Genomic DNA, 20,187 nt, shown 5'->3' on the forward strand with positions numbered 1-20,187 from the left:
AGGACTGTGGACAAATGACGAATCTATGGGCTACAGAAATAACAGTTGCTGGGAGCAAAGAAAAGTCATGCTCTTCTTTTTGCCAAGTATTTGTAAGAACATGCTGGCAAAGTAGATAATACTCAGAAAGAGGCCCCATTGAGCTACTGTAGTTTGGCTTTTTCAACTATGTTTATTAAAAAACAACAAAACCCTTCACACATGAAGAGGAAAAAGAATCCAGGAAGCCCAGAGTTGAAATTGGGTGAGTTTTGATATATTTACTGAGCTGGCAAAACGTTGCTTGAGGGGTTTGATGCATTTTCTCCTCCGATTATCCACAAGAGTCTGGGACTGTGGAGACCACATTGTTCTCTACTCACTCTAGGGCTAAAGCTACATCAGGATAAATCAAAACTATGAGCTCTAAAGCTGAAGATTCGACTACTCACCTCTACTTACTGTTTTGGGGACAGCATGCCAAATGCTGGCTTGACTGCTATTTTGGCTGACGTAAGCAAGTACTTGCCCAGTCCCATTCTGGTAAGATAGGAGAGCACAATGTCAACAACTGGGGTTTCATTCAATTAATTGAAAAAAAAATGTGATTTTGTTTTTTTCTTTGTTGTTGTCACATTCCATTTGTTGGCAGAAACTAAAGTGTCAAGACAGCAAGGCAGTAACAGAATTTATTAACAAACTTTTAAAGATGCTGGTTCCCAAAATCTGTTGCATACTGGAACCATTTGAGAAATTTAAAAGTGTTGATGTTTGGCTCCTACCCAGATGTCCCAATTGTATGGTGGAGGGTGCTGCTGAGTGCTGGTGTGCAGTAGTTTGGGAACTGCTGCTGTAAGATATTTCCTGGTGTTGAATGATGCTGAATAGTTACCTACATCCCACTGAGTTGAAGAATTTTTTTTTTTTTTTTTCCTTTAAATCTCCTGGCCCAAAGAAAAACAAGCCATCTCGGGCTACATAAATAAAAATGTAATTTAATGTGATTGACAGTTTTGTGGTTTTTTTTTTTAGAGAGTTCTATTCTGTTGCTTTTAAAACAAAGCCTTAGAAATGAATACTCCTTTACCGTTTAATCAGGAAAATAAAATAATTCCGTCCTAGTGAAGTTGGCAAAGGGGTCAGTGCAAAGAGGAGACGTGGAGAGGGCCAATGAGAGGGGAAGGCGTATGGAGAATGGGCAGCACAAAGGCAAGCTGGCTGTCTCAGCCGCTTCCAGCCCTGTGCGTGCCTTCCCCAGCACACACAGCACTTCACTGTCTTGTCCTCCAAGCCTCCTGATCCAGCTATTGTGTGTGTTGGCTTCCAAAGAGAAGGGAGAAGAATAAAAGCCACAAGAGAGATCATACCACCTCGCCTTTGTGAGCAGTTGGACTGTATTGATCCTTTCCTGCTTCTGCTTTTGTGTCTGTTTTGTCATGATTTTATTTCCTGCTGGAGCCTTGACCCTCCTTCCTTTTTCTGCATTATTTTTTCCCACTGGACCCTGCACAATCTGGTCTCCGTACCTCACCCTGTTTCAGATGCACTCCATTCCCTTCCTGCTTTTGTAGACTTCCTTGGGCTTTTCTAGACAGAACTCACTCAACCCCAGGATTCTCTGATCCCGGTGCTTTCCTCAGCCAGTGCCCTTCTGAGGCAGCCCACTTTGGGCAGCTGTGCTTTGTATCAGATGATGTGATTCCCTTTCTGTGCTGGGTGTGACCAGGACCCGGGGCAGCTCCTGCAAAGGATGGTCATGGAGGGGCCTGTAAATCTGTCTGGCTTGAAGACTTTGCCCAAATAGGGGAGATTCCTTATACTGGGAATTTGGACATATGACAGAAAAACAAAAAGAAAATCGCAGTAAGAGGTAGTTAGAAGTTGAGAAAGAAATTAGCAGCAGTGGCCATCATGCTAGAGTGGGCTGAAACCACTACCAGATCAAAGTGGTGAATGAGCAGAACCTATGAGGTGGAGAAACCACACATGGAATTAACATACAATACAGCCTCTGAGAGTTTGTTGAAAGCCACACACAGCTCCCTTTCTAAGCCCTGCCCACCTTCACTATATATCTCCATCTGTCTATGTCTATGTCTCTATCTATAAATATCCAAAGACAGTATTTTGCAAGCACTTCTGGCAATTTATTGGACCCTCTAGGGCCAAACATCCAAAAGAGGTTTGGCAAAGGTTTGTGATTGGTCTAAGGACCACACAGGATTTCATTGTCTGTGCTGTAATTTGAACCTAGATCTGTTTAAGAGTCCCCAGGAGCTTCTTTTCAAGTGAAGCATATCTTTCATTTCTTTATGAAAACTCTATGTTGGATCCCAAAATGTAAGAGATAAGAGGAGGGCCAAGGGGATACAGAAGGGCATGATCCAGCCTCATCCACAAGGGCTGCCCTGTTTCTGTCACTCTGGAGGTGAGACATCCATCAAGAAAGCTGGTGTCTTACACAATTCTGTCTTCCCACTGGCCCCTACATTTCACAGGATCTCATTCTGTAAGGATAGAGTTACACAACTCATTCACACATTGGAGTGCATATCATGAAAGGCTGTTCTTTGTATTCAAAGAAGCATCGTTCGGTTAGCAAGAGACACGGAAATAATGGCTATAATTTGTTAGCTCCTTTAGGGAAAGACACTTACATTCTAGTGGGAGCCAAACAATGGGAAACATATTGAGATATTAAAATGATAAAACATTGAAATGATTAATTTAATTTATAGACTAAAAATAGACATTTATACTTATATGCACAGATTTAAAGAGTGTATACTTTGGAAAACAGTTCAAAAGTTTAATGGTGTTGTCTGGGCCGGGCTAGGCTAACCTCATGCTTGAACTTGAATTATTTGAAAATGTTCTGACAAAACTAGTGTAGATGATATGTAGTGGGGATGAGCTACTTCAATTCCATGCAAGAAATCTATGTCTCTTCAGTTTAACAATTGCCTTTTCAAAGATGTCATGGTAGTTTTAGTTTTGCAAGGTTAAAAGTTTGGAGATTGGATGCACAGCTGTGCAAATGTATTTGACATTATTGAATTGTACCATTATAAATGGTTAAGTAAGTTCTATATTACATGTATATTACCACAATAAACAAAAGACAACATGGTAAAGCCACACATACTAGCAGACATGGTAAAGTAGACAACATGGTAAAACCATACATATTAGTAGATGGTCAGACATGGAATTCCTCATTTGTTGATTGTTTTATGTTTTAGGATAAATGAAAAGAGAACTGGGAAAATATAGAAAGTAGGTCAGGCTTTAAAATGGATATATATTTTGATTAGTTATACAAAAGGCACAAGTCAGGGATTAAAAAATTGTGGTTGAGAAAAAATTCTTTATACAGAATCAAAAGAAAGAATTATCAATGCATGAATCCTGTCTTATTTCCTATTTGGAAATACTTAAACTAAATTTTGGTTAGAATATAACAGGGTACCAGTCAGAAGCAATTCTATGGTTCAGAGAAGCTTCTTGGGTCAATCAGAACTTTGTAAAAGTATACTGTCACTGTTGGAGATGACTTCATTTCAGTGCGAATGGAGCTATTAGTTGTTTTGTTACCATTATTTAGTACCAATGAAATCTTCCAAATAAACTATGGTATGCCAAAAATTATAAGATAATAAAATCTATTAAAAAAATTCTTACCATGGGAAAAAGGGTACACATATACATACACACACACAAAGGGTACACATACACACACACACACATAAACACACACACACACACAGAAAAGAAAATACACAAATACAGTTCTGCTGAATTTAATTTTTGATGTGGAGGATATTTTTCATGCAGTTAAAAGATTTTGAAGGGAGTTGAGTTCTAGGAAGGTTGGATAAGCTCAGTAGCCCTGCAATTTTCAACAAGTACTAGTAATAAAATGAATTCCATTTTGCAATCACAAGAAGAGAAAAAAAAAGTTCATGGTAGAAACAAGGCAATCTATTCCACTTTATGAACAAAGCTAGTCAGGGAAGACCCTACAAATGAAGGCCACAGATGTTAGTATATGCCTCAAATATAAATCGTAGGCAAAGTGAAAGGTTAAAAATTAGGTCAGAGAACAAAGTACCCAGGGAACAAAGTATTCTAACCTTTTGACAGCATAGAAAAATTTGAAGTTAAGAGGCGTTTTAATGGAAATGATGACTCAAAGACAGGTCTTACCAAAATATTGGTATTGCATAGTTTTTTTCTTGGTAGCCCATTATCAATTCTCTAAAAAGTTCAGTATATGCTAGTACTGCATTTCAAGGAATACATGAAGATACTAATAATGAAACTGTTGAAAATTAAGCCATGAACATTAAAAATAAAACCTTTTAGAGAGGTTAAGTAACTTGCCTAAGGTAAAGAATCAGAGGAGCACAGATTCTGGGTGAGCAAGAGGGGCCTTCCTGTGTTGGAAGCCATTCTTGAGCCTAAAGAAGTCTTGACCTTTCCTGATTATATGGATTGTTGTCTTAAACTTCATTCTCCATTTCTCCCTTTTCAAAGTCTTTAGTATCATTTTGATTTGAACTTCAGAGCTCATATTCATAAGCTGTCTGCATGGAAGCATTTGATTCTGATGTACTTTACTCACCAATGTGTAATACAGCTCAGCATTTCTAAAAAGTAAATGAGTCCACAACAGAGAGAACACAGGTAATGAGTTTCCAAACAATGGGAATAACAGAGTTCCAAATGTGACAGAAACTAATAAATTCCTATTATTTTCTCCTATTTTTCTTTCTAATATTAATTTTCCTGATACTCAATAAGGCACTTGGTTGCTAAAAATAAATGTAACATTAGCCAACCTCCTCTGTTGATAAGTGTGGACATACAAAGTAAATTCTGGCAAATAAGATTTAGCAGAAACATGCAATTTTCAGAGGTCTCTAGAAAAGGAGTGTGAGACCCATATTTCACCCTTACCTTCTTCTTCCTGGTTAGAATCAGAAGTGATGACTAGGGTGTAAGAGCCACTGTGGCCCTGGGGACGGAAATGCATAGTTGAAATTGGTGGATCCAACAAACAGAATGAACCTCACAGTTCTGGAGCTGTCAGCTAACTATGGCTTGTTCACTCTAAATTCCATATACATTAAAAAAGATAAACTCCTTTCCCCCCAAAAAATAAAAAAAAATAAAAAATACCCCCTCCTCTTTTTTTTTTTTTTTTTTTTTTTTTTTTTAGAGAGAGAGTAAGTATTGACCCATGAATTTTGGAGTTAACCTCGAATTTATAAAAGTAATTAACTATAAAATACTGCATTCTAACCTCAGCATTATGGTTATTCAAGACTTGAGCAAAAAGAAATAAACACTACTGGATTCATTGCAGCCTCAAAGAACCAGATGCAATTCATTAAGGAACCGACTTTGATGCTTTGCAGAGACGGATGGCTTCTTATTAGTTCTATTCAGCTTACTAAATGAAGGGAAGCGGCTTCTGACCCTCGGTAATGCTGGAAGCCTTTCACTTCAGGCAACTCTCTTTCCTCTTTCTTTAAGTCTATAATAATTCTATTGAGTAGCTGTAAGAGTTTCAAACAACCTTCAAAGTTTGTATCCATCTGCCAGCTTTATAATCAATCGTTGTGTGGCATTTTGGCTGATACAGCTGCCATTCAGAGGAGTCATTCATTCCAGAGGAAATAGAATATATAATACTATGAACGCTTCTTTGCCTGGCTGCCTTATCCATAGATTATAAATGAAAACCTCAATGATTCATTCCCTTTAGCAAAATCAAACACTCTCAACGCATGCCTCTTTCTTCAGAATTGGAAAGGATTCATGCAAAACAGGATTTTGTCCTTGATGGATTTTTCTTCTACAGGGAGAAAAGGGAGGAACTATACATGATGACTACAATGCAAAGCAGAAAAACCCCAGGGCTACCCTCCAGCTGCTATCTACTGCTATTCTGTGCTGACTGGCACCTGTTCTGATTGATCAATACCTGTGCCAGACCTGGATTTAAATATTTTGAATATTACATCTGAATAATGATGCTAGTTATCTCTCCAATATCCCTTCTCTTTTGCTTTCTTACCAATAAAAACCTTATTTATTATTAATTTTTTTTTGGTGGATCAAGGTGCCTAACTGGATAAAAGAGCATCTCCAGGTCTCTTCTACACTGAGAGATGGTCGTGTGGCACAGTTCTGACCAATAATATTTAAGCAAATGCTTCTATGAACTTCTGGGAAGGTCCTTTTCAATGAAAGCTGAGTCAGGTTACCTTGATTTAGTCCTTTTTTCTCTCTCTTTTGTTGCCTGAAACAGAGACTAGAAGCTGGAGATGGAGAAGTTATTTGGGGATCCAGGATGGTTAAGAAGAAAGATGAAGGGAGGGTGGGTCCCTGATAGACTTCTTGACTACTTCATCATCTAAGGATCACCTTCCTCTGTACTCCTTAATACCTGAGAAAAGTTTCTACTTTTCCCTAATTTGCTTGTCCCTGGTTAGTCAGGTTTGGTGTGATGCATGGCATGATATAAATCTAAATGCTATCTTAACATTCAAAGTTATTTCTCCCAAAGTGCAGAGCTGGTTACTGGTAAAGTGAAGCTCTTAGCATCTTAAAATGTCTTTGCATCTGCAAAACTGCAGAGTGTGTGGCCATTTGGGTTGAACTGAACATCCAGAATTGGGGCTCTTTGCTCATGTTTGTACCAAATCTATTGAATAAATAAATATACATACTGAGTATGTCCAGGAATGCATGCTGAGAAAAGGCTAACAATGAAACAAATCAATTGCTAACACCAGGCATCATCCTTGACCACTTGATTTTCAATTCTCCATCTCCCCTCAATTTGAGTCTGATAAATATCCCCTTCTAAATCTGTTCTTCAGCTGAGGATGTAGCTCAGTTGGCAAAACACTTGTCTAGCATATCCAAGGCCCTCATTCAATTCTCAGCACCTCCAAAACAAACAAATAAACAGAAACCACTAAAATACATCTGTCTTTGGGGAGCCTTCCTGAACCCTGCCCTTCATTCCTAGCTCCGAGGTAGGTGTGTGTCTCTGAATGATGCTATCATCCTGCATTCATTATGGCAATTTGCTGTTTATATAGCAGAAGAAAATTCTAACAGACACACTACCCTGAAGTCCAGAGGTGGGAAGTCCCACATGAAGTTGTGCGGATGCTGAAAGCACTATGAAATGGACAGAATTTTAAGAGGTCCCTGCCCCTTCCTTCTAGGAGGGTGAGGATCATGTCTACCTGTATAATTGGGTATGCTCAGCCCACACTCAATCTTGGGAAGAAAAATGGCCACTGCAAAGTGTCTAGTCATGTCATTGGGTTCGTGAACATTTAATTACACTGATTTTTGGAAGCTTATGTGGAAGCTTTCTGGAAGCCTATTGCAAATCTCTAGAAAAGCAAACAGTCTGGAAAAAAAATCTAGCTAATCAGACACTTCTCATGAAGATGAGGACATTCTGTGTTAGTGATAGAACTTACGTGGTGCTTGGGTTGAACTGAACATCCAGAATTGGGGCTTTGGCGTCACTTTGCTCATATTTGTACCAGATCTATCTTTGTGTGAAAACTGCCTAGACAACCTGGGTGGGGTGCTGAGGTTATCTTGGACCCTTAGGAAAGGAGGGGAATGGGAAAGACAGCATTTCCTCTAATGGCACGTCTTAGAGCCACAGTGAGGGAGGGAACTGCAGAATGGCAGCAAATGGAATAGTGAGCACTTTTAGATAATTAAAGAAAGTCAAATTTGCAGAATGGATGGGGGCATTCTTAAAAGCCCCAATTACATACTGAATGCTTCTCAATGAACTTTGAGAGGAAATTGGAAATCTTTATGTTCTGACACAAAGAATAAACAGTAAACTTTGGCTCTGAAACAAGTTATAAATTCTTTGGCCCAAGATAATTGTTTATTCATGGGAAATTTAGAATAGATAGGCAGTTTCAAAGAGTTGGATCTATTATCGTGGAGGGACTGCAGAATATTAAATCACAAAGACAGTTTAGAACCTGCTTACATCCAGAGTGTTTGGTTTTAAATCTTGACTCACCACTTACTTGGTGTGTGACATCAAGTAAGCTACTTAATTTCTCTGTGTCCTCTGTGTTTCTTCATCTATAAACTAGAGTGATAACAGCACACAGGATTGTTCTGATCATTAAATGAAATGCCATTTATGGAAAGTACTTAAAAATGCCTGGGACATTATTCGACTCAATAAATTTTGTCATCATCATCACAGGGTACTTTTAATAGAGTTTCTATGAACTGTTGGTGTAAACTTAAAGAGCTAAAAGCAACAGAAGAAAATGAAAACAGCTGGGTGTGGTGGCATCCATCTGTCCCAGCTAGTCAGATGGCTGAGATAGGAGTTTGGGGCCTCCAAACATATAACAGAGCAAGACACCACTTCTTAAGGAAAAAAAAAAAAAAAGATAACAAATAAATGATCATGCACATGGCTGATTTAGATCCAGGGTCAGCAAACTTTCTAGAAAGACTCAGATGGTAAATATTATCAGATTTGCTACTCATAGGGTGTTTGTTGAAGCTATAAAACTCATCATCATAGTATGAAAAGGGTCACTACACTATGTAAAAAAACCAAGCACGGCTGGTTCCCAAAACACTCTTACAAAGTCAGGTGTAAATCTTCATAAAAGCATGGTGGGTGGGACTTTGTCTGCTGGGTGTGGTTCACCAACTCTGATTTAGATGATTGTATACTGCTATTGTCCAGGCAGAGGTGTCTTCTGGAAGCAATAGGTAAATATTCTGTATTCTGCTTGAAATTCTCCTCTTCCATGGACATGGTTGGCTTCCTGACTACTGTGAGTAAAACACCTCCTGAGAATTGGTGATCAAGTTCTGTTTGCTCTCTTAATAGTACATAGTACAATGTCTAATTATCTGGCACACACAAAAAAATTATCTGATACATGTGTCCACTCCCTTGTGTTCATTGTCCTCTTAACCTGAATTTAAACTCTGGAAGGACTCAACCCTTAATTCCCACTGCTTGTGACAATGACATGTGTCACTGCTGGTGACAATGTAGCAGGTCAACAAATATATGTTGAATACATCGGTGATAAAATCACTGGCCACACATACTGGCCACTAATATATTCTGATACCTTCTGATAATTTAATCCACATAAATTAAGTCCCACCCTCAGTAAAACATTTTTTATAAAGTAAAACATTTTTATATATTCATTGATTTCTTTAAAAAATGGGAAGGACAGAAGAATAAAATAGACATTATTATTGCTGTATGTATATACGTGACTGTATATGACCAATGTGATTCTGCACTGTACACTCGGAAAAATGAGAAATCATACCCCATCTTACTCAAATGTAAAAAAAATAAAAGATCTGTGCTTCTGTTTTTAATGTCCAGTTCATAAAAGCACTCTTTTCGAAATCCACAGGCCTCATTGTCATGAGTTTACTCTGTTAATTGAAATCATGTGCTCTACAGATTGTTCACATTCTCTCAGCTTCTCATTCATTATTAATCTGTTTCTATTTGAGACCATTGTGTGGTCTATTTTGTCTTACTCTGATGCCACAGATGTTGGAAAAGTTTGAAAGACACAGTCCCTGAGTCTTTGAAAAGTTTGAAAGACACAGTCATCCTGAGTTGGATACTTCCATGTTTCTTCCATGTTTCATGAACAAATATAAGACTCCACTGCGTCTTTCAAGAAAATTCTACAATAAGAGTGCAAGCAGAAGGGATCTTGCTGTCTAAAATCAGGTTGAAACAGACAATATGAAATATATTTTGTATGGGTACAAAAAAGCGAGAATAGGAGGAAAATAAAATCATATTTTAAGGTAATTTTGCCCTTGATTTTTGCAACATTTGCAAAAGACAGCCAAAGTTCAAGAATTAAAAAAAAAAAAAGAGTAGTGGGAACACTGTGTCTCTGAAATTACCATAAGCATATTGTTTACAGGCTCAGAGGCAAGTCATGAATATATTAGGAGACTAGTGCTTATTCCCTTTGTATTCCTGATAAAGGATCCTTCCTGTCAAACCCAGGAATGATGAGGATGAGCGGTGGAAAGCTGGTTCTCACATCGGCCAGATCTGACAGGTATAAAAAATTGACTTCATAAATGCTTCATGCTGGTGACAGAGCACAGTGGTTTCTGAGTGCACAGAAATATCTATCTGTTGCTTTTTGCTGACACCTATTACTGGAGCAACCAGTTGTCCTGAGGGTGATTTAATGAAAGAAGAATAAAATAAAGACAAAAAGAGGAATGTTTCTCTTTAGCCTCTGCTCTTCTGATAGACTCACGGTGAGAAGCAGATGGATCGCACCAATTTATGTCAACTGCACACGGAGCAAGAGCCTCCTTCCCTGTTCAGGGAATAGCTCCCGCTCTACAAAGATCTTAGTATGGTAAGATAGGAGGTTGCCTACTCCTACCAAATGTATAGTTTAAGATCCTTTTTGTGGAATTTCACACACTAGAACACTTCTTGAGCATTTCCCTTGCTCTCTCTAGGCCTCCACTCTTCTTTGTATACAACACAGTTGTTGCATTTCTGCAACTTAGAAAAATGTGCATGTTTTGCCCGTAATAAGCATCATGAGGACAGGGGTCTTGTTTTGGTGTTCATGGTTGTGGGAATTAAACCCAGGGGTGTTCTACCACAAGTTATATTCCTGGGTCTTTGTTTTGTTTTGTTTTCTGAGATGAGAATCCTGCTAAATTGCTGAGGTTGACCTTGAACTTGTGATTCGCCTCCCTCAGCCTCCCGAGTGGCTGGGATTATGGGCATGCACCATCACTACTGGTTTTCATTTTGAATCTTCAAAATTTTGCCTAGCCCTCAACAAATGTTTGCAGATTGAATGAAAAAATAAGTAAAAGCTTAATTCTTTAGAACGTGATCTGTTTTTCTTTGGTTAGAAACTTCTTTACAATACTGTATAAAAATGAGAAAGGAGAAGTGGCCTATCTATCTATGTATCATCTATCTCTATAACTAAGACAATTGGAGTTGAGATAAAAAGATAAATAGTTGTACCTTCATTGTAGCATACTTGCTGACTATGTGGACTTTTATGTGCCAAAAGTAAAACCATGTCCTGAAAGTGTACATTCAATGAAAGCCTGGTAAGATTAGGTTGCTTGCAGCTTGCTGCTCTTCCTGGGCCAGTGACATACTGAATTTGAGCTTTCTCTCATTTTTATGTTAGTGGTTGAAGCTTTATTCATTTCTGATTCATGAACTTAAGAGAAAAAGCATTAGCAAGCATACAGTTTACAGTTTCCCAGCTTTAAAGACATTTCAATCTGCAAGCAGTTTTGGTCATACTCAGTGCCTCATGCAGACTGACCATCATTGAGGGAGCTGGAGGACTCAGGGACCTCAGTTACCATTCTGAGGGACAGTTTAGAAGCTAAAACTACACGTGAGTTCTAAACCACTTTGGAGTCAGCTGACCCTGAGTGACTAGGAAATTTATCAAAGCATTTAAAATGGAGATGGAAACGGTCACTGTCCCCGGCTTGTTAACACGATTGTGCACTTTCCCAGTTATAGTTAGTCCTAAATACCACACATATTGAATAAGCACTTTAAGATAATAAAAATATCAGAACAAGAAGCCTAAAGAAGGAAGAAGAGTCGTGAAAAACCCAGCAAGCTCAGAGGGAGTTAGAAGGGTCGAGTTCCATGGAAATAGTTTCAAAATATGACTAATGTGGCTGATATGTGAATGCATTGAGTAGAGAGAGAGTTTTCCCCCATGTTAATTAGGTCTTTTCTAATTGCTTTAAGTACGACTGTTCACAAGAGACCACATAGAATTTCCTTAAGCCGTTGGTGCTGTGCTGATTGACAAAGACCTTCCATAAATCCTAGTACCATAACCTGTGGATCTAGGATGATAGAAGTCTTACAAAGCTGTAAAATCACCACCAATGTGGTTCTAGCGGGCGACTAATTAGTGAAAATATGCATGAAATCTGAACCATGCAGTACTGAGTACTCCGAAGGGACTATGTTAGCCACCACAGTGAAGGATACAATAGGAACATGTATAGAGGAAATAAATGTGGCGATTGTCCTTAAAGAGCCTCACAGTATAGTGGGAAATAGGTATGCAACAAATCAATTGCAATACAGGTTTTGAAATCGATTTTTGAGCCAAGTTCTTTTCTTTTTTTTTGCGGGGGGAGTACTGGGGATTGAACTCTGGGGCACTCAGCCACTGAGTCACATCCCCAGTTCCCAGAAGCTCAATGAGCTGCTTAGCATCTCGCCTTTGCTAACGCTAGCTTTGAACTTTAGATCCTCCTGCCTCAGCCTTGGAGCTGCTGGGATTAGAGGCTTGCACCACTCCGGCCAGCCCAAGTTATTTTCTGTGTCATACATCACGTTGTTTATTACATTAGAAATTATGTTATTCTTGTAAAGGCCTTTATGTTCCTAAGAAGATACACATTTTAACAGAGTCCTCTCTTAAACACAATTTTAGTATGCAGGTGCAACCTCATTTCATAATTGAGATTGGGGAACACCTCCATGTCTTCACCATGTGTGTCATCCTTATAACTCCTGAAAGTGTGAAGTCAGGAACACAATGGGGCATGCAGGCTGCTGACAAGTTAGAAATGTGGATGTTTAATTCCTCTCTGAGCAGAGACCTCATGATGTGTCGGCTGAGGGTTCAAAGGCAGCACCAGGGCTGATTGGAGACTAGTGATTCTTAAGAGCAAGTGTGTAGTTAACCAGGGCAATCGGCTTGCAGAAAACTTATGCTTTTATTTAGTCTCCCTAAAGCAAGACTTTGCTCCTTTGGAAAGAACTGGAGAAGAGAAATGAGAGAGGGGAGTAGAGATATAAAACTGGCCTGGGGGCAGAAAAGAACCTCCCACTCCAACCCTCATTATACTCACAAAACCCCTACTGCTATCCCTAAAGCTTGGTGCCCAGAATGGGAAGGTCACAGGGGAGAACAGCAGGATGCTGAAGGAAGTCCCATCTTTGCTTTCCAACATTGTCCATCTGCCAGGCAATTCAAGTCAGCCTCGTTTGTCTCACCACGGGATAATGATCCATAGAAGTTTCCATTTCACAATTTCTTACATCAATCCAGTTAGAAAGGACAGTGACGATTAAATGCAGTAGTGTATAGCCGGGAAAATGATTGGTCAGGTTTGCAACTGGTCTGCTCCCACTTTTCTGAGGCCAGTTCCTTGATGACTCAACTCTCAGTGAGATTTAGAGCACTTCCTTCAATTGTGCCTGGGTGACCTATTGCAGACTTCTCATTTCTAGAAGCATGTAACACCTTCTCAGGTTCATGGGAGTATGCTGTCCTTCTCATTTCAAGAATCATAAAACTATAGTTTGCAAAAGAGGATTTCTTGCCTATGTTGCAGTGAACTGCAGCGAAAGTCCAACCATTTTTCATTCAGGTTGATATTCACAATCAGATAATTTACATCTCAAGAGGAAGAGCTAGACTGGAGGTTGGACAATAATGATAACTTAAAGCTGTGATTGTTTGATGTACTCAGGATTAGTTGAGAAAAATATTTTGTGAAAATCAGGGCCCCCAAATAAAGATAATTTATTGGGCAGGCACAGTGGTACATGCCTGTAAGCCCTGTGACTGGGAAGACTGAGGCAGGAGGATAGCAGGTTGGGACCAGTCTTACCAACTTAACAAGGCCCTCAACAACTTAGTGAGACTTGTCTCAAAATAAAAATAAATAAATAAATAAAAGGGCTGGAGATGTAGCTCAATGATAAAGTGACCCTGGGTTCAATTCCCAGTTCAAAAAAAAAAAAAAGATAATCCAAAATCAGGAGAGTCAAACTTAAAACAACAATTTCAAAGAATTAGAATATAGAAGAAATGTCAAGTACCGCTGACTTTCAGAAAAGAAGTCTTGGTTTATGCTTGGCAAATATATTCTAAAGCTCTAAAAAAAGACCATACATTAATAGAAACAAAATATAGGTACCATATATGTTTAAAGGCTGTACATGGAGAGTTTTAGTACCCAAAATACACACACACACACTATATATATATATATATATATATACACACACACACACACACACGTATATACTGAATTTGAGCTTTCTCTCATTTTTATGTTAGTGGTTGAAGCTTTATTCATTTCTGATTTATGAGCTTAAGAGAAAAAGCATTAGCAAGCATACAGTTTATAGTTCCCCAGCTTTAAAGTCATTTCAATTTTCAAGCAGTTTTATACATATATATATATACACACACACATACATACATATATATATCACATTATACACACATACAGAGTTTCCTTCATTTTTGAGAATGGATTAGCCCTCAAAGTTCTTGAAGAATACAAGAAAACATACGGTCTTGAAAATTAAAGCTTTAGGCTGTAAAACAGTACTTTGGACTCCAAGGCACCAAATAATTGAAGTGAGTAAACGTTATCTACCATGATGTTACCAAAATTCTTGGAAGTCAAAATGTTAGTTGCCTAGTAACTTTCTCTTTTGGTATAATCAGCATCTATTTTAGTCTACATCTGACTGACTTTAAAAAACCTAAAATTTCATTATTGTGGTAAGTGAAGTTATCATCTGAATACCTATTAGCAGTTTTGCTTGTGGCTTTTGATAGTATCTCCTGTTTATTTCTTCTGGCTAAGTCACATACATTACTCCAGATCTAATGGCTGTTTGACCTAGTTTGGAAGACCAGAGGAAGTTTTATAGTTTGAGCAAACTGAAACTTTTGATGATAATCTTATAAATATTCACTTTTCAATCAGCTTACACATATAATCCTGGAATAGATTTCCAGAGAACTAAAGTTATACAATTTCAAATAAGTGTTCTTGCCATTTTGGTGTGCTTCTTAAGGTAGGGGTCTCTGCCAAAAAAGACATACTGATCTCAATTTACAGTTTTAACCATATACAGGTTTATTTGGGCACATCTTGAAGATACTATTGTATTTCTAGTGTGTGCTTCCATTGAATTCCCTTGTTTGTATTTCATATTAGTTGTGTTTAAATAAGAACTTGTCCCAAATTATTAGTAATGTAGAACTTTTCAGTAAGACATTCCACAACCCATTTTAGGGCATGGATTAACCAAGTGTTAATTTTCAAGAGTTTTGGTCATACTCAGTGCCTCGTGTAGACTAACCAACATTGTAGATGATGTAGAAGTAATTTTCTACCTAGCTGAAGTCATCCATAAAGAAAGCCACCCAGCCAAGTGCATGGTATCATTGCTTTCATCTATCACAGAGGCTCGTTCTTCTTCATTCGCTATCACCAGGGAATGAAGACTGTTCTGTGTCTTTCTACCAGAAATGCAATTTTCAAATTGGAGACTGAAACATGAACTGGCCTAAAACAGAACTTCTGTTGATCTTTGCTTTTTGTTGCTGAAATGTAGCTATAGGCTCTCATTTGGGAAAAAAAGACTTCTGGCTATCTATTGTTTGCAGCCTTAATCACCACTTTTTTTTAAAAAAAAAAACAACAAATGAAATCATGCTGTTAGACTAATAATGCATGGTACCTCTAAGATGGATCAAAATGATTTGATTTATAATAAAGTTAATTGCCATGACAGTGTTCGATTAATAGTAACCACCTATAGTTTCTGGAACTATAACTGCATCCTGCATCCTCCACAGTGGATCATAAAACTAAGGCCCCCAAGGGGAAAAATATGAATATCAAATGGAGAGTTTGGACTAATAGTAGTATATGAAAACTTTGTTTATAATCTGCTTGAATCAAATGTATGAAATATGATATGTCAAGAGCTTTGTAATGTTTTGAACAACTAATAATAAAAAAAAGAAAACTTTGCAATCAATGACCATAGGAGGTAAGGATCAAAAGAAGTCTTATTTCATATGCCTTGAAGGGGTAAGAGAGAAATTCTCCCCTACATTCATCAATTACAAAGCAACTGACATTTCAGTTGGTTTTCTGGGATAAGTTTCATATCTTTTGGGAGCAGCTGCATTCTCTCTAGAAACCAGTTACTGATGTGTTGTGTTCAGAAAGCATATTAAAATGTATTTGTTGGATGGATGAAGGAATAAATGAACTGATTTGATAAAGTGTAAAAATCAGCATTTAAGGCAATTACAAGGTTTCACCACCCAGGCAATATTCCTAGGCTATGGTCAACACTATCGACATTTACCAGCACTCATCCCTTTCCTTTCTTTCTGGGCACAAAGGAGGGCCACAATTGCTTGCTTTTCTGAATTTAGGCACGGCTATGTGAGCCAAAAAATGCATACAGAAATGGAGTAAGTCCGCTCCAGGTGGTATGATCTAAGAGTTCATGTGTGATGTTCTACTCTTTCTCCACAGCAGCAGTTGAGGAATTATAAATCGACACAGAAAAGCCACAACAAGGGAGCAGCAGCTTTGAGTACTAAGCTGAGAGGAGAACAGTTGCTCTGAGAATTGCCTGGATACACAGCAGATTTATGGCCAACAATCTCTCCCGTCCAACATGCTCTTCTTCTGTATGAATTTGTTGCAGTCCCATCCAGAGGAGGAGTGAAGTCCCTGCCCACAGTCAGGAGCTGTGACACATACCTATAATTCCAGTGGCTTGGGAGGCTGAGACAGGAGGACGGCGAGTTCAAAGCCAGCCTCACCAAAAGTGAGGTGTTAAGCAACTCAGTGAGACTGTATTTCTAAATAAAATACAAAATAGGGCTGGGGATGTGGCTCTGTGGTCAAGTGCCCCTGAGTTTAATCCCTGGTACCTCCCACTTCCCCACCCTCCCTCCCCCTGCAAAAAAAAAAAAGAAAAGAAAAAAGAAAAAGCCAGAACACTTCTCCTGAAGTGTCTACTGTTTGGTAACTTTTGCTGTCTTTGTATTTCCTCCGAGAATCCAGTCACCATGGAGCCCCAAGCACTTTAGAGAGTCCACATGTAGCAGCTCTTGTCAAGAGTTGGGGCTGATCTGAGTCAATTCAGGCACCAAAGTGTGTGAAGAAGCCTCTAGTTGATTTCAGCCCCCATGACTTTTGAGTGTTCACAGCTGAGACCCCAGCTATTGCACAACAGATATATCATCACCGTACTGTGTCTCATTCCCTGATCCACACAATCTGTGAGCATGACAAAACCATCATTGCCTCAATATCTGGGGTGGTTTGGTGTAAAGCAGCTGGTAACTGGAAGACACTGGTGGAACTGCTTTGCTGCCACATCTCAATTTAACTTGTCTTAACAGAAAGATGAAAAATATTATTTTTAGTTTCTTGGTGTCAATACCCTATGTGATACTACGATGGTGGTGGGAAGGTCTTACAGGTTGAATCTGAGTGATTCATTCTTCTTAAATATAACCAGCAATCCCAGCATCTCATTCTTCATGCAAGCCTTTATAAACGGAATTTACTGGGGCACAGAGCAATTTTTATTATGTCATACAGACAAGATTTATTCTTCAAATAAATATACTGCTGTGCCTCAAGAAAACATTCAGTAGATTAAAATTATTATATATGATAAAATATAATGAAGAAAACAGGGAGACTCATACTGTGGGATGATTGATTGTTCCTAGCCATCATATCTGTGTTTGGTGGAGACTTCTTAGTAAATGCTGCTCGCAGCCAAAATTATTTGCACAAAATTTTTTAACAGAGCCACCAGTTCATAGTACAGCTCATTTAGAAGCAAGGATACTAGGAATAGAAGCATAGATGAAACCGTCAGTGTTGCCTGTGCCAATAATAGTTAAATAGCTTAATTTTAAGGTTCTTCTGGCACCACTGGACACCATGAATTTACATTAGTATAAGTATTGTTTGAGGAAAGTCTGGTTCACAGCTTCTTAATTAGACTTTGTGGACCAGTTTTCATTCTTCATAATGTATTAGGCGATATGTGCCTGAGAGAAAGTATAACATGCATACTGTTATGCAGAAAGGCCAAAATACATACTTCAACAAAGGAGAGAACCCATCCAGAGCAAGGGACCAACCCTACTCTGAAGACAATGCTATTCCTATCTCATGAAAGATGATAACAGAAGGTTGAGAGGTGGGTCAGAGCGCCTCCAAGAGGCCGATGTTCACATTTGCTAATAGAGGCAAGCTAGAATACTGGAGAAGGCACAGGACTTGATATTGGTAAGACCTGGAATTAAATTGCAACTACTCTGTTAGCACCTCCATGTCCCAGTTTCCTTCACTTTAATATAATAATACCCATATTGAGGAGTCGAGGTGAGAAAACCACACCTTCATCACAACCTTCACAGGTTAAGTAACCCTTGGATTATAAATTCTGGAATTCAATTTCCTTCTTTTTTTTTTTTTTAAAGAGAGAGAGAGAGAGAGAGAGAGAGAGAGAGAGAGAGAGAGAGAGAGAGAGAGAGAGGATTTTAATATTTATTTTTCAGTTTTTGGCGGACACAACTTTGTTTGTATGTGGTGCTGAGGATGGAACCCAGGCCGCAAGCATGCCAGGAGAGCGCGCTATGGCTTAAGCCACATCTCCAGCCCTCAATTTCCTTCTTGATAATGTGCTGAGAGAACTATGATTTGCATTTTAGATAAAGTCTTTAAAATGTCCCTTTGCTTGCCCTTTCATCTCACTGCTGGAGTCCGTGCGTCTGGAAGTCCTTTTCCCAAAGATAAGTAATTTTTAGTCTCAAATCTGCCAGTACAGACCTGTGGGCCAGAGGTTTTCCCCCTCATCTTTAAAGATTTATTCCACACAAGAAGACATATTCAAAATTGGCCAATAAGAAAGAATTTCCGGGGCTGGGGATGTGGCTCAAGCGGTAGCGCGCTCGCCTGGCATACGTGCGGCCCGGGTTTGATCCTCAGCACCACATACAAAGATGTTGTGTCCGCCAATAACTAAAAAATAAATTTTAAAATATTCTTTCTCTCTTTCTCTCTCTCCCTCTCTCTCTCTTTAAAAAAAAAAAAAGAAAGAATTTCCTTCTGGACTTTTGGTCTTGACACTGAAATGATTGCTATTATATAACAAGAAAATGGGAGAAGTGATTTTCAAGCCAATTATTCACACACTGACATAGTGCTGCATTCAAAAAATTCTTTGATTTGCTCAGATATGTTTACTGTTTTGTGATTGGCTTTCCCCTTTCCTGTCCATCTCTGCCAGCTTCTCCCCAAATGTGGGGAGTATGTGAATGCACATGTGTGAATGTGTACACACACACACACACACACACACACACTCACACACATTGTTTTTGCAAAACCATAGACAGTCAGTTGTCTTGTCCCAGGGCCATCCTCTAGGACAAGGATGATTCTCAAACTGAAGCAGTATCCAAATCCCACCTGTCATCCTAGCTTGCTTTATGTGTGGAAAATCCTATTGATACTGAGGTTCCTCACTTCCAAAGTGATCACCTGACAGATTTCATAATCAATCACACAGACTAAATGATTCTTATAATTGGTTTGATAACAATTTTCTCATATCCCAGAGAATATGTTGGCATGTTTAAATACTAACAAATCACCAAAGTTGAATTCCAAAGTTTAGGATTAAATAAAATATATGTGAATATATTTCCTACACTAAATGGAAGGGACAGTTCCCAGGTAAAAGATTCATAGAATTATAGAACTCTGAAGCTGAAAGACTTCTTCCACCAAATATTTACATTTGAGGAAGCAAAGACTCTGAGACTTTGCCCTGGAAGCTCAAATAATGTAAGGTATAGAAACTCTTAGAGGCTATAAAAGAGATCTCTCAACTATTTCATTACCTGTAGTTGTCTAGTCTCCCAGCCTTTCTTATTTTTTTACTTATTTACTTATTCTTTGCCTTAATCATAAATGATCTGAAGTCACGTCTTTTATATATTAAAATTATTACTCGATGCCAGCAGGGATGCTGTTTTCTCAGGCACAGTAATAGATTTGTATTCTCTTGCCTGATTCATGTTGTAACCAGTTTCACTCATTTGTGACACTGAGGTGAGCATGTAGCCAGGAAACAGAGCAAAACTAATTTGTGCATGCACATAACAAGAGCACCCACCTCATTAATTTCAGAAAACAACCAATTGAGTTAACTGGCTTCACCTTTCACTCACATAAGCCACAGCTAAAAATATAAAATCACCTATTCATAGTCAGGAAGAACATGAACAAGGTATGAATTAT

At 38.6% G+C, this 20,187-nt stretch overlaps 1 protein-coding gene across 6 annotated transcripts in view; it reads right to left on the reverse strand.

The window, feature by feature from the left end:
* Nucleotides 1–20,187, reverse strand: part of Prlr (prolactin receptor) — a 151,670-nt gene that overhangs the window by 55,704 nt on the left and 75,779 nt on the right. The window contains exon 2 of one of the 6 annotated variants that reach the window (XM_078017308.1): nucleotides 432–519. The exons of the other annotated variants lie outside the window; for them this stretch is intronic. The gene's annotated coding sequence lies outside the window, so the exon portion shown is untranslated. The remainder of the gene's footprint in view (nucleotides 1–431; nucleotides 520–20,187) is intronic. 6 annotated transcript variants of the gene reach the window in all.

Source organism: Ictidomys tridecemlineatus, chromosome 1, assembly GCF_052094955.1.
Source record: "Ictidomys tridecemlineatus isolate mIctTri1 chromosome 1, mIctTri1.hap1, whole genome shotgun sequence".
NCBI classification, from domain to species: domain Eukaryota; kingdom Metazoa; phylum Chordata; class Mammalia; order Rodentia; family Sciuridae; genus Ictidomys; species Ictidomys tridecemlineatus.